General features: G+C 37.7%; 1 long non-coding RNA gene across 1 annotated transcript in view; it reads right to left on the bottom strand.

Annotated features, from left to right (window-relative positions):
- Positions 1-15,075, bottom strand: part of LOC129783849 (uncharacterized) — an 85,101-nt gene that overhangs the window by 30,270 nt on the left and 39,756 nt on the right. The gene's annotated exons all lie outside the window — the stretch shown is intronic.

Below are 15,075 nucleotides of genomic sequence, written 5' to 3'. Positions count from 1 at the left end.
AGGTAAAATAACACGGTCAGAGTAGTTTTTATTGTTTGAACATTTTCATCCCCACCATAAAATTACATGTTGACCTTTACATGCATCTAAACCTCTGTTTAGTTCCTGTAGGTTTGCTCACAAGGGCTGCTTTGCTGTATTGTCTTGCTGTTTCTCTTAATTGAAACTACTATTTGAAGAATAAATAAATATTGAGGATAAACTGTGAACTCAATCTTCACACTATTCATGCTCTTTGGGTGAGTAACTCTTAAGGAAATAAGGACAGCATGTACCATCTACCTTTGAAAGGCCAGATCAAATTTTCACTATTTACATGAAATGAATCACAACGCAGTTTTTGCATTTGTAAAGCAAGCAGGATTTTGCCCCAAATACAAGAAAAATGATTGATGCATGTAAAATGTGGGAAACTGATAAAGACTGACAATAGCATTTTAATAGCTTTGCTCTATGAAGGGTTTACAAGACACTCAGTACTATTCCTTTTCATTATTACAGTTTTCATTCTTCTTTGGTAAATTCTTAAATACATCATAACAAAAGCAAGCATAAACCAGATTCACAGTTTAACATAACTCCCTTGACTTCAGTAATTTGCAACAGATTAAAAATCTCACTACAAAGGTGAACAGTCATTAGTTTTGTATAATGTTTTGGATTTCTTGAAATGCCCTACATTTTCTGGTGTGTTCATCAACACTGAAGAGCGTTTAAAATGACTACAGTGTGGCAGACTGCTCAATTACTAAATGTGAGCCTGGAAGAACAACTATTTGGTGTAATAAGTAATTTTAAGTCCAGAAAGAAAAGCAGATGTTTCCAGGCCAATATCCAGTTTTCTTCAAATTGAACACAAAGTGATTTCAAATTGTTCACTGGATATATTATTGGATTTTAGAAAATAAGTTTTGTGTTGCTGCTGTGTCAGAAACGGTGCTCAACGTGCTGTAAAATGTCTGGAGTTTGGTCACATCTTTCCAATCCTACAAAAAGGACCCAAGTATTTTATACTCAAACCAAAATGAACTCAGGAGTGTTTGTGTGCATGCACACTTAAGCTGTGGGTTTCTTTCTGGAGAAAGGCAATGGTTAATTAATAGACATTAATGGAGAATAAGAACATCTTGTGCTGTGGTGCAGTTCAAATACAGCTGGAAGGTTACAATATAAATGACACACATTGAGTAAAGAAGGGTGTTGATAAACCCCTAGCTATTAGTAATACCTATATCTATTTTCACCTTTAAAATAAATCAAAACCTGAGGATAATTTTGTCTAAACAATGCAGAGGTTCATGACTTATTTTTCCCCTATAAATACAGAAACCTAAGGAAAGATATGCTAATTGCTGGAAAAATAATTTTGTATTCTGTAAACAATAATCTTAAGCAGGCTGTAGACAAGCACAATTTGGCCAAGGCAAAAATGGTAAATAAGAAGCTTTATGACATTCAGAAACAGAGTAATAGATGTCTTGGTACTTTTTTCCAGCATGGACAACCTCACGGGACTATGGCAGTTCTAAAACAATAGCCATTTTACAATATTATTAACAATATGCTAAGCCATCTTAGTTTTCATCAGTCACTTCCTGTTATGAATGGATGCACCTGAGTCTAATCTCAGAAAATCAGTATTTTAGGAAAACAAGAATGAAACAAGTCAGCATATCCTAAACTCTACAGTATTTGTAATATTTTTTTTTCTAACAGAAAAGCTTATAAGAATAAACAAAACATAGCATTTTTGATCAGGTGCTCATCAGCTACTCTGATTTTCAGGTTGATATTTACAGTTAAATGCAAATCTTTTGCCTATTAAATAGTTTGCATATTGGAACACAGAGCTTAAATTGAAGCTCTCTGGTGAATTACTTGCCAGCACCAAAGAATAGCCTCTGATGCCATTGTTTTAAAAGATGAGAAACAAACAGATAACTTTTCTAGTTTCCAAGAAATTCCCCTCTACAGATCCACATAATTTCATGACTTATGTGAAAGTTCAAAATTATTTTCTCCACTATTTCTGTGGAGTTGTGCACCATTTTTCACTTGCTGTGGCAGTTTAAAACTCAAGAGATTTTCCATGTGATAGTAAAACAAAATAAAAAGATCAGTGTAGAAATACATAAATCAATTTACCTCCTGAACCTGTATGCCCTGAGAAAAAATGCAGTTCAAAGCAACACCAAGGACAGAATAACAAGGCAACAAAAAACCTTTGAACACATGCAGCAAAATCCTGATCCTAGCTAAGTCAATGGGAGCTTTACTAATTTATCACTTATGTCAGCAGGGCAAGGATTTCACCTCACACAGAAATGTGCAGGACCACAAAATACAACTGGTCATGAATTCACAAGGACGGAACTGGTGTCAGCAGTTCTGTAGCACTTTGAAGCCTGCAGTTTTAAAAAATGTGATCGACAAAACAATAAGGCATTAATCAGATTTTGTAATGTCATCTTCTGTTAGGAACTTGCTCTTGTCGATGTGTAGAAGTATGGATAGTTATCTCAGTTGGGACTCTCTTACTGTCTTGGCCCCCTCTATAATCAATGTGCAGAGGCATTCTTAAACAGAGGTTAACTCCATCCCCAAATAAATGCCTAAAATAGGTGGACTGGATGCAAAGTCTATAGGATATCTGGACAAATGAGGATCAAAGAGTTTTTGACAGTGTGGAAAGTGCTGGAAGATAGGTGATTATATCTCCCTCTCTCTATATATACAGGTATATCTTCAGTACAGGTATTGAAAAATCTTTAGCATGTAAATTGTTTTTTTAAAAATGCTGAAGCTGTTAAGGGAAGTGACATTTTATTTTGGTCACATTAGGATAAGTACACGGTTAACTTATAAGTAATTCTTCATTAAGCTAAATTGTAAAATGAAAAGACAATTTAGCAAACAAAGAAACAGAATACATGCCTCTCTATCTGGACCTGAGGTGTATTTGGTGTTATACATATATATACATATATATCCTGGTACAATGAATTCTAAGAGGACTTAACAGCTCTGAAACCATGCTGCCTGGCTGTGCAATGCCAGCTCAGTCTCAGAACCTATACAACCATGTCAACGCAGTGCTGCACCTGAATTTGCTCCTCACCTAACCAGACTTGATCTGGTACAAGAAATCAAGTCCCAGGACCACAGACATATGCCACTCCAAACTCATCTAGGTTTGCAGAGGTCAGATTGGATATTTCTGTACTTGTGACATGGATCATCAACAAACCTGATAATCCAACCAAGGGCAGTGAAGAGATGATTGTTGTTATTTTGGCAGCCATAAAGATCTTGAACTTTAAGTAGAGCACTTTTTCAAAATCAACACGGAGGTTTCTCAAAGGAACAGATCATTAGTCATCTCTTCCTGTGTTTTAATAAGCTGCTGTTTACCCGGACAAAATTAGATACAGATCACTGTGTTTTGGATGTGTATTACTGCAGTTAGACGTGAATCCTCTGTATTTAACCTCAAATGAACAGCAGTGTAAATACAGGTTTGGATGGCCACTGGTAGGCGTTTGGATGGATTCAGACAGTAGCAACAGTAACTTTATTTTTCCTTGTGACCTTTATAATAGTTTCTACTCCTTTGAATGCTCTGCCATAAACTGTGTACCAGAGGGCAGAGAACATGAAACTGCTTTAGGACTAAGTTCACAACTACAGTGAGGATTAAGGGCATTTCAAGGCACATTGTAACTTTTTTTCCAGATATGAATTTGACTGGTTGTGTCTACTTTGGTATTTATTGCCTTCCCCCGTTTTAAATTTTTGTCACTGTTCATGATCTCCCTTTCAGACACTACAGTGTGTATGAGATGTGTTGTATTTTTTGACAAAACATACATAGTTAGGCCAATGCACAGGAAGTGCATTATAATGAACACTCACTTACATACACATAGAATGCTCACAGCCCACAAAAGACGTGAGATAGGCAGAGGCTGAGAGGGGGGAAAAAAACCCCCAAAATCATGTGTTAACAGCAAAGCAAAAAAATACTATTCTATTAGACTGTAGGACATGGTAGATTTCCATGCTTCTGTTTCCCCTCTGCATTTTAGGGACTGGTGCAATCTCTGAAACCTGATTCTGGTCCCTGTCACCCAATGTCTAGCACAGACAGAAAGACAGCTGGGAGTGTACAAGAAAACAGATCTAAGACAAGCTTGTAGGCAATAGTGCTAAGCAGTATTCTAAACGGACTCGCCATTCTGTGATGTCTGCCACTGCAGACTTCATGCCCTGACCAAGTCATACTGGCAAATCACACCAGTGAAAAAATAAAATCAAAGAGACTATATATTATCCTCTTTAATGAACAGCTAAGCAGGCTAGCATGTTATGGACACTCAGCAACATGAAAACCCTATGCAATCCTGTTCTTAGTTGCAATAACTAAACTGGCTGGTGAATTTAATTTATTTTCTGCTAAAATACTGTCAATTTGTCATTAAACACTTCAAACTTATTTATAGAATATGACCATATTTTGTCCTCTCTCAAGTTTTTCCAAAATTAGAGCTGTGCTGTTTCGTTGAGCTAGGCTGTAGCTGTTAGATGCTTCTCCTCCTTAGCTGGAAAAATTCATAAAATTCAGGCTGGTTGAATTGCTAAGTCAGTATCCTGAACAGTGATATCTAAAGTTATTTGCAAATGTTCATTACCAGTAAAATTTAATCTTTTGTTAATGGCTGAGGATGGGAAGATCCTGCACAACTACTAGCAAAGCAACTGACTTTTTCAAAACTCAAATTCCTGAAAAAATGTTTAGTGTATCCTTTCAGTGTTCAACTTGGAAGCCCAAAACAAGATAACCACTTTTAACAAAGTCTAGCGCTGCCCTATAGAGGGCAATGGTACACAATCCATATAGGCTAATATACTAAATGCTCTCCCTGACAAGGCCTCTATTTTGACAGAGAAGGTATGGTACAGTTTCAGAAGATCAGTCTGGACACCAGACACCAAACTGTAATTATCAGCCTGCCCACACACATGCTGCAGCAGAAGCAGAACTCAAATGCCGTAAAACTTTACAGTTCGAGCTAAGTAAGGTGGAGGTATTCACACAGCACTATTTAACGACTACCACAGATACTAGCTAATTATTCCTGATCTCAACACCATGAGGTGGATAGATGTCATTAGCTAATTTTACAAATGGAAGAAAATACGACAATGCAAGAACACGTGAATTGCCCAGGGCTGCTGAGACAGTGGTAACAATGGACTTCAACGCAGGCATTCTTGGCTCTTACCTTCACCTATAATCCACTAACTATTTATAGTAGCAGTGCATACTTAACAACCAGCACAATTACATTCTTACAGCTCAGAAAATAAGTAGCACGGAAGCTCCAAATCCTTGGAAGAAACAATCTAGCAATTCAAGAGACTGATCAAGTTACGGCCCAGTCTGCCAGATAAAATTCACCCCAACCTACGACAGAGAAAGTAAGGCTTTGGAGTTGTTAACCAATAGTAACCATAGCTGAGTGAACAGGGATTAACCTAAAAGGGCAGTAGAAGGATTAGTTAAAAAAATCAGAAGAAATAAAAGGGGAGTCTGCATTTGCCTTACCATAATGGAAGCACCCATCCTTTCCCACATCACCACTCTAGTCTCACAAAAAGTCTATAATAAAGCAAACAAAATCCATGCAAATCAACAGAATCATTGAGTTTCTCTATGAGCCACTGCCAAATCATCATTGTCAATGTCTTCAGTCTTAAATAATTAAGATTCAGATGGTCCTGATGATGTCTGTTACTAAGGCGCACATGTTTTTTTGTAACTATCCTAACAGTAATGTAAAATATAAACTCAGCTGCTACTGAGGTGCTCAACTGTGCCACTAATGGGAAAAGAATAGCACAGCCATATTCAAAGGCACCAAAGGCATGTTTATGCCAGCAGTCTTTCCCATTAACCTGGGGAGAATATGACACACATGAAAAATTATGTCTCTGTAGATGGTGGTGTAAAAATTCCTTTGTGACTCCCTGAAAACTGCTTTAATAAGAAGTTGCATGACTAATTTAAAAATGAGTGAGTAGAGCACAACAAACTTGCCACTTCTTTCAAGTGGAGTTAACAGTTAACTTCTGCTTCTAAACAGGTGGCAAAATAATAAACATAGATAAAACCAGTTTGCTGGCAGAGTGTTTTTAATAAACGAAAAGCTTAAAGAAAAAATATCTGTTCTAATGAATTAGCAATGCTAATTCCTGGAACAGAAATCATCTACAAAAAGTAAGACAGAAAGTACAGGAATGGAAAACAACACACCCATTGCTAATGAATCTTTCTTAAAACCAAAGTAGCAAGGAACATAGACTGGGCAAGGAGAAGGAAGTTGGTATAATTAAAATGCATTATGTGGACTGTCAAAAATCATGCAGACTTTGGTGCTTCCAGCTTCCTTGCCATGCATGCCCGAGTTATCTTCCACTTTCAAATAGGACAATGACAGTATTATACAGCTGTTTATTTTAATTTCATTTCTAACAGTAAATACGATACAGGGAAAAAAGAAAACTCACTGTATCTATCCTCCCTGAGATATCACTCATCCATGCCTCTTCACTGCTATGGCTATGGATCATGGCTATTTGTTCTAAATCAAATATCATAGCATCAAGATAAATATTTGCTTAGGAAAAAAACTTTCAGCTTTTGTACTTATGTGTGTACTCTTTATATTACATGTATCTTTTTTCCTAGTGAAATGACATTGAAGAACAGAATCTGTGAAATGTTCAGATGAAAGGGAGTCCACATTTCTGGGGAAATAAGCTTTAGACTCCTAGCTCTCCATTAAAAAAAGCCCTAAGTCCAGCACCAATGATTTTTATTCTTGCAGTATATTTTTCAAGGGGGATGGAACCATAAAGACAACTTGAAGTTCCAGACCTTTGCACTAAATCAGGGGTCCTCAAACTATGGCCCGTGGGCCAGATAGAGCCCCCCAAGGTCTTCAATCCGGCCCCCGGTATTTACAGAACCCCCCTGTCCCCCACCCGCCCCCCCACCCACCCCCCCACCCCCCCAGGGGTTGGGGGGGAAACCAAGCAGCCGCAGATGACTGCCTGCCACTTAATTTGCGCGCCGGCCCCCTGTTTAAAAAGTTTGAGGACCCCTACACTAAATAGTTCTTGTTACTTTTAGTTCTATTCACTATACTAAGCAAAGAAGAAACTTGGAAAAGTAAATAATCTGTAAATGCTGGCAGTTTCTACTTTATTTGGTAGATAAGCTTTATCTGAATTAAGGTGCATACAAGTGTTGGTACAGCGAGTGTTATTCCACTGGGCACAATACCCACATCCAGTGTAGACCAAGTAATGGAGAAATTACTCAGAAAAGTAAAACACACATGTACAATTCCATGATGCATTCCCATATAGTGTAAGGAGTTTTAATTCCACATCTGTAGGCTATCAAGACCAAGAATGGAAAATATCTATGGCATGGTTGGACTCTTGTAAAGTGGAAAATATGAGATGGCAGGAGTTTTGTTCTGTTATTCATCTAACAAGCCGTGGAACGTTTCTAAACTAAGTGAATCTGTGAGGAAAGAAATAAAAGCAACAACATTAAGAGGGAATAAAGCATGTTTCAAGAGTTAAGTACTCCTGCTCCTATTTTAAAATTTTTCTTCTTGCAGCCATCTATGGAAAGATGGAACTATGGCTCAAAATTTGGTCTTTGATTCTCCATGTTTAAGAGTTACATGCCTGAATTCATGATTATTTGGATGCGGTAAATTACATATATAACAAAAATTAAAGGGCCAGACTGATCATGCTGTAACCTGGATATAGTAATCCAGCAAGTATTACACCCAATGCTGTTGCTCATACTTGGTAAAGAATAGTATACAACCTATTGTACACCTTCCAAAAATACTGTAAAATACATACTATGGCAATCTGCCCCCCAGGGGGATCTTTTGTGTATGACTCTAATAACAGCTCAAGGAAAAAAAGGAAGATATGCCAAGAATTGATCACAAACTTAGAAATTATCTCCAAAACAACTGTGTAGTAATATAGTAGATGTGCTTTACACAATGAAAACCACTGCAACATTTTGCACTTCATAGGGGTCAAACTGAAAGGTATATTTGGGGGGGTATAATATAGTAACACTTCTTCAGTTGTGAGGTGTTACAGTTTTAAAGTTTATACTTGTTTAAGCTAACAATATAGCATTCAATTTTGTGTTATGAGGTTAGGTATTGACAAGGACAGCTTTTAAAAGTTTTTGGGAACAATGTTAAAACTTTTGAAACATAAGATGTCATGACTCATCTTGACACAGCAACAAAGAAATGGTACTTCTAATTCAGTACTTTTACACTAACTTTACAAAAGGAACATCTGCTCAGCTACAGGCTTTTCACATTTCAGCCATGAAGTACTCCAATTAACTTTGAAGATAATGGGATCACCAGGAAATACTGAAACAATGGAGATGTCACAAAGAAGAACAGCAACATCATCAGTACTGTTTGGTGAAAATTCACTAAGGATGGCTAATGATCTGCACACTGAGTGCAGTAACTGGTTCCCTACATGTGAGATAGGAAAAAAAAAAGCCCAAATACGATTTTTTTTTTTTTTTGGTATGGTGACAACAATACTGTTGAGTCTTTTTCAAATTGGGCTTTGGTTTCTAAAAAAAAGAATCTTCATTTCCACATGGAGACCGCTTTATTGGTGGCCAAAGGCATATCTTTTTCCTCAGCAAAAGTAACTGTGCCAAGATAGAAACTCTTAAGCTCCTTTGATAATGAAAACACCAAATAGAAAACAAGTTCAGTCAGACTGTAACTCCAAAAATGGGGTCTACATCTCATTTCCGATTCTGGAAAAAACACAACACCAACAGACTCTACTTTTTGTCTGCTAATACTGAGTCTGCCTAGGCAAAAACACGTTGGGAAGAACCTTCCCAAATGCCAGAGGTAGACCTGGAGCTTTAGAAGTGTCACTTTACTAGTACAAAGTCATTCTGCTACTTTACTAAGCAAATAGTCTCTGAAAGCTATTAAAACATTCAGATGTCTCTGCTTCACAAGCCTGGATGTTAACTGACACCCAATACCTATAATGTCAGCAAACATTGCATGGTTGCAAAAGGAACATCACTTGCTTTGGTCACATGATTGTCAGCTGAAGATGATCAGAAAGTTTATTTAGATGGCTTCTTAATTTCTGCTACCTCCACTACGTAAGCATTTCATTTCTCACCACAAAATCGAAGGGGTCAGCAGAAATCTTGATTCTTAAGTACTTCACTGTCTGAATGAAATTAGCATATTTTGGCCTAAAACAACTGGTCTGTGCCCTTCCACAAGACCAATGTAAATTCACCTCTCTTCAGAGGCTAAATAATAAACTGATTTTCCATGTACAACTAATCCTGAATTAATTTCTTACATATACTTTAAAAGAAAATTCAATCTGTCCTGCAGGTGAGTTTTTCTCTGATCTCTTCACTGGAGAAAACTAACCTCTAGATATAGGATCTGTTGCCTGAGGATCATCTGCAACCAGCCTTTAACTTGCTACTGCAGTCTTCTCAATTAATGTCCTGAATAAAAAGTAATAGACAGTTACTGAAAAATGTTGGTCCAAGGTTGTGGTTTTGTAACCAGCAATCTCTGTTTCAAAAGTACTTTGCCCAGTATCACATTGTGAAGTCTAAAAATAACCTAGCTCTATATTTACAGTGTTGGATAAGTTAAGTCACTAAAGCCACGCTCAAAGCATGTAAATAAAAATTACTTACTTTTCACAAGTGCTGAGACCCAAAAAGAGTGAAATGCATAAATGCCCACCACGTCTTAAAATCAGCCCACTGTTTTGTAGCCTGAATATGGTGCTGCATATATAATTTTAGACATCTAGATTGTAAATGCTTTCTAAAACCAGTCTCAATAAAGTTGGTGACAATCTTAAACAGGAATGTAGAGGCCTGCTGGTTTTTCTGAGTTGCGTAGGTGTTTTCTACAAAGTACTGCTTTTCCAGCCGAAGCGTTTTCAGAGGCAGATATAACACAATAGGCTGCTGATTCAATATTACATTAAAGACTCAACTGCAGGTCTCCCTGCAATGAATGCACGCGCTGTCCATTGACATTCAAAGAAGCTATGCATGTGCTAAAGGGGAAATCTTATTTGGCAAGTGACACTACCACACAGCATTGCAATCCACTGAGTACAGAGACAAATCCTGGGTTCATACTCTTGCAGTAGCAAAGCCCCCTTGAGCTGACACTCCCTTCGCTGAACCAATCACGTATATATACTTGGTTTGATTTATATATGTTCCTGTGCAGGAAGGGCAGCAGAGGGTAATTTATGTTCACAGAAAGAGATGGACAGCTATAATGATTAATGGGAACATAATTTTCACAACACTGGGATACTAAAAAGAGAAAGAAATGTGGAACAAGTTATGTAATGTGTGCTTACTGAAATATGCTGCATGTTTCTGAAAGGTGACATGATCCTGCTCTCTCTGAAGTGAAAAGGAGCTTTGCCACTAAGGGAGATCTCAGCTGCTTTAAATCACAAATCCATTTCCCCTAATTTATTCTAATTTACAGCAAAATATTCCTGTGAGTATAGCATCAGGGATATGTTAAGGAAGAAGCATTAAAACCTACTTTTTAAAAAAAAAATTTTTAAAAAACTACACCCAACATCAGATTATCCACTGCATGACATAGTCCCACCTCATAAAGAATAATATCATCCCTGTGACACTTAGGACTAAACCTCAGTGAAACCAATGAGTACAAGAGCTGCCTTGCCCAAAATGGCAGAGGATAAAGCAAGGTTAACACAGTTGCCCTGTGTCAGGACTGAAGGTTCCTCCAGACTTGGAGCCATTAGTCTGAACCACTTACAGATAGCAGCTGTACCCAGAGGAGCAAGTGTCTTGGAAAGAAACCACTTTTACCCAGGATGACACTTCTCTTGGAACTGTGTTAAAGTTTCCAGGATAGATTCACCTCAACTCAAGGGACTACAGCACATGTTCACAGTGTTTTTCCTCAGGGCAGTAGGAGCATCACATAATTTCTCAATTTTTCTTGTAAAACAGGATTAGGTGCATGGTCATAGGCACTCATGCACACATCTGCATAGAGAAACAGGATTTTTTAGCTCAGGTGTACTAAGCACTGGGGTCACCTTTCAGACCTGTACTACAGCCTACAAAGTGACTTAAGAAAGGGACGCAAAGTTACCTGGGTCCTTTTTACTGCAGGCTGCAACTGAGCAAGGAGAATGGCCTCTGGAGGAGTGATGTTCTTCATTTTTCCTCTGTCATGGCAGCACGGAAGGAGGCTTCAACACTGCAACTAAGCGAGGGTATGTGGGGGCACAGGCAGGCGGATACGGAGAAAGCTCATTGCTCTCAGTGACCCAGCAGCTGCAGATTGTTCCACTGCTGCATGAAGGAAGGAATTGGAGACACTGTGCTTGGGGGTAACAGAGCTCTTGTTTATCCCGGAGGCCTTTAGGAAACTTACAGTCTAAATCCCATTTAGGGGATGCAGAGAGTGTTATGTGCTTGGAGAGAAGCTGCACGTCTCCAATGAAACTGAACAGTGGTAGATGTATTAGATGCCCCATTTCCTCGCCACACACAAGTTATGTCCCAGGCCAGGGGATGGAGAACTGGAAACTACAGCTTAACCTTCTGCATCTCACAAGCTTAACCCTACATCACTGGCAATATACATCAACAGTAAAAAAATGTTTGTTTTACTAGCCAAGAAGGAAATTCAAGTTACATGCCAAAGCCTGAAATTCTGTGAGTAGATGTGTTAGTATTTTTTATGTTAAATACTACCATTACAGAAAACATAACAAGCAACTCCCACAACACAAACAGCCCATAAACTCTACAGATATACTATTCTTAAAATATGGTGCATCCCCTTGGCAAGATACCTAGCTGACCCTCAACCAGTACAACAGTAGGAAACATTTAGAAAGCATTCTTAGAAAGCACATTTGGAAAATGTCAGCTATGAAATTAAATTACCTTATTTACTAAATTTATTAAATTAATTTTACCCCCTTTGTCCTACTATGCTTGGAAAATAAGGAATGTCTGACGAAAAAATAACAAGAACTTCCAGCAGTTGCTACATTACTTATCATCAATTCTTCTGGTATAATTTTTGCCAATATAATTCAATTTTAGATTTAAGCTATGTACTTCTGATATGGCATACCAGGTGGCTGTGAAGCTGCAAGACTGTACTATGATCTGGTTTCTGTATTTCTAGTGCTGGGAAGAATTTGGTCAAGGATTAACCATAAAACAGATGGAAGAGATATCTTTTATTAGCAAAAACCCCCATTTGTTACTTTCCTCAGGGGAAAATAGAAAAAAGTTTTTCAGTTAATAGTTATAATAAAGTGGATGCTATACACTCTAGGGCCTTGCAAAAGTAGTAGTTAGAAGTTATGTTAGATTATATTCTTCATGTAGACAAAAGAATCTGCCTGGAACATGAATAAACCAAAAGAAGAAAATTCTACTTCAGAAGATGATGATCTCTGGATACAGTTTATAATTATACAGGAGGGCATGTTCTCCTTTCTGGGAGAATTAATTTGGCTTAAAAAAATATATGAATAAAAAATATACCCAAATAAGCATGCACCCCAGAAAGTTTATTAGTCGGGGAAAAGAATTAGAGCGAGTGATAAATGAAACTTAAGATTCAAAAGGAACATTGACATTGGTTGTCAAACCAGAAGTCCACTAAAGTACTATGCAGAGCTCCCAGGCATGATGATGAACTGTACTGAGTACCAAACAATGGAGGAACAAACTGAAATAATACTGAACATCTGGTTTTAGCAAAACAGTAAACAAAACCGGAGACATCTAGATGTAAGACTACGGACGACACTTTCCCTATAATAAACTACTTTTCCTGCAACAGTTTTACACGATTTGTTTTTTCTTTATTGATAGGCTGTACAAGATGGCTTTGCAATATGGCTTGCTTCTTTTATTTGTATCATCTTTATTCATCTGTTTATTTTATATCTTGCAGAAAATGTGCTTGCTTTATATATTTGTTTCAGGAAAGATTGTTTAAAGAAATTGAAATACGTCAGCAATAAAACAGTTACTGTGTTAACACTCTGTACAGTGCTTCTTTCCGGATGGTAATGGTTACCATAAAGTATTAATATCAGCCACAGAAATGTTTTCACAGCAGGCCTACCTATGGCTGCCAGCCAGACCGCCTGTTTTTGAAGCAAGTCAAAATGTTGATAACTTCTGTTTCTCAAGGGTGGAAAAAAAAAAGGAAGCACTAAAGTAAGCTTTTCCACCTTATTTGTACTGGGTCTTTTTTATGCAAGGGTGTTTTCCTGCCAACTTTTTCCCAAGAAAACACTTGGCCACCTGATTCCTTTTTTTTCTTTTTACTGACTATTTCCTGCCAACACAGTTCCTGTGAATGCATGCCACAGTGTTCCTACTTAGCTGCAACTCCATCTCAACTTCTCTGCCTTTACACTTAGGTGATATTCTCAGGCTGGCAGTTTTATATTTAGTTTAAAATTATTTCAGCGTGAAAAGCTATATAAGCCATAGTTAATAAACACAGGCTTGATATTGCTTATGCTTGGGTGTGAGAAACACAGTTCAAATACTCTTTTTTCTGTTCAAATTTGTTTCTAGCTCTAGAAGCTTTTCTTTTGTCCAACAGACCACCCTTCTTGTCATCTTGTGCTTCAGCTAGTCAAGTCTTGCTTTGGAACTGTAACCCCCTAGCTGAAATCAGTAGAAAGCATACATAAAATTGAACAGGTGTTTACTGGTAGGGTCAGGAGTTTTATTTTTCTTGAAACCACAAATTATTTTCCCTACTGATTATTCTCAGCTTTGTTTACCAGTGTATACCATTTTAAGGCTGATTTTTAAGTGGTGGAATTTTGCTCTCTTCTTTGTTTATTTTTAAGAGTTCACACTGTCCTGACTTAAAAACAAGCATGTGAACTGTAAATCACATACAAAGACATTTGCCCTGCTCATTACTAAAGTCTTGCCTTCTCTGAGTTAGTTTCAAATGACCAAATTTATAGAAGTTAGGTCAACATTCTAAGCCTGGTAACTGAGTTTACAGTTGGTTGTTGAGGGAAGATTTTATAACACATTTCAGACAAATTTTATCAGACACAGGTTGAGGAACCCTTAGGACTTGCAGAACAGCTCAACTGGTGGAGCCACTTCAAAGTTAAACTGTGAAACTGGAGAGAATGTTTGACCTGAACACCTCTGTGGCTGAGCCTGCACTAGTGTTGCTGATCATTATGGCATGGCTATGATGCGTGTGGCAGCTATGCCAGACTTTAGTCCTATTTCTGCTCTCACAAACATGAGCTGTACTCAGATAACCTTTCTGGACACCCCTCTGATTCTCAGTAGTTTAAGGGAGAAAGAAGCCACATGCAAGGTTTTGTCATCTGATGGCATCTTAGTGACTGTCTCCTAACTCCTACTGAAAAGACAGTTGTATAACAAGTACCGCCAGCATCACTGGGCATAATCACCAATCTAGTAGCTGCCTCAACAGATAGAAAAGAATTAAACAGATATGAAGAAGGCAAGTATTTTTTCATTGAGTCAGGACTGATGAAGAGCAGCAAGACAGAACAAGGACAGCAATGTTGTTAACATTTCAGAATTTAATCTCAAGTTTCAAAGTGGTGGGTTTTTTTGATTTCCAGCTCCTGCACTCACAAGAATCTCAGCTTTCCATCATTTTTCTTCAGAAAAAGATGAAAAGATGCTTGGGGCATGTCAGACAAAAATTAGTATGTACCTTCCCTGCAATGCATTTAAAAACACACACTAATTACAAACCATTGTCCAAATTATGGACCTTAATTCCAAATGGCTGGATTTGTCTACACAAAGTTAGGAAAATAAGTATGAAATTAATCAGCTGAACTAATACAATCAATGGAGCTCATAAAAATCAGATATACACTAAGGTTTGTGTT

The sequence above is a fragment of the Falco peregrinus genome, chromosome 2, assembly GCF_023634155.1.
Source record: "Falco peregrinus isolate bFalPer1 chromosome 2, bFalPer1.pri, whole genome shotgun sequence".
Taxonomy (NCBI): Eukaryota; Metazoa; Chordata; class Aves; order Falconiformes; family Falconidae; genus Falco; species Falco peregrinus.
This window is presented reverse-complemented; position numbering and strand designations above follow the sequence as displayed.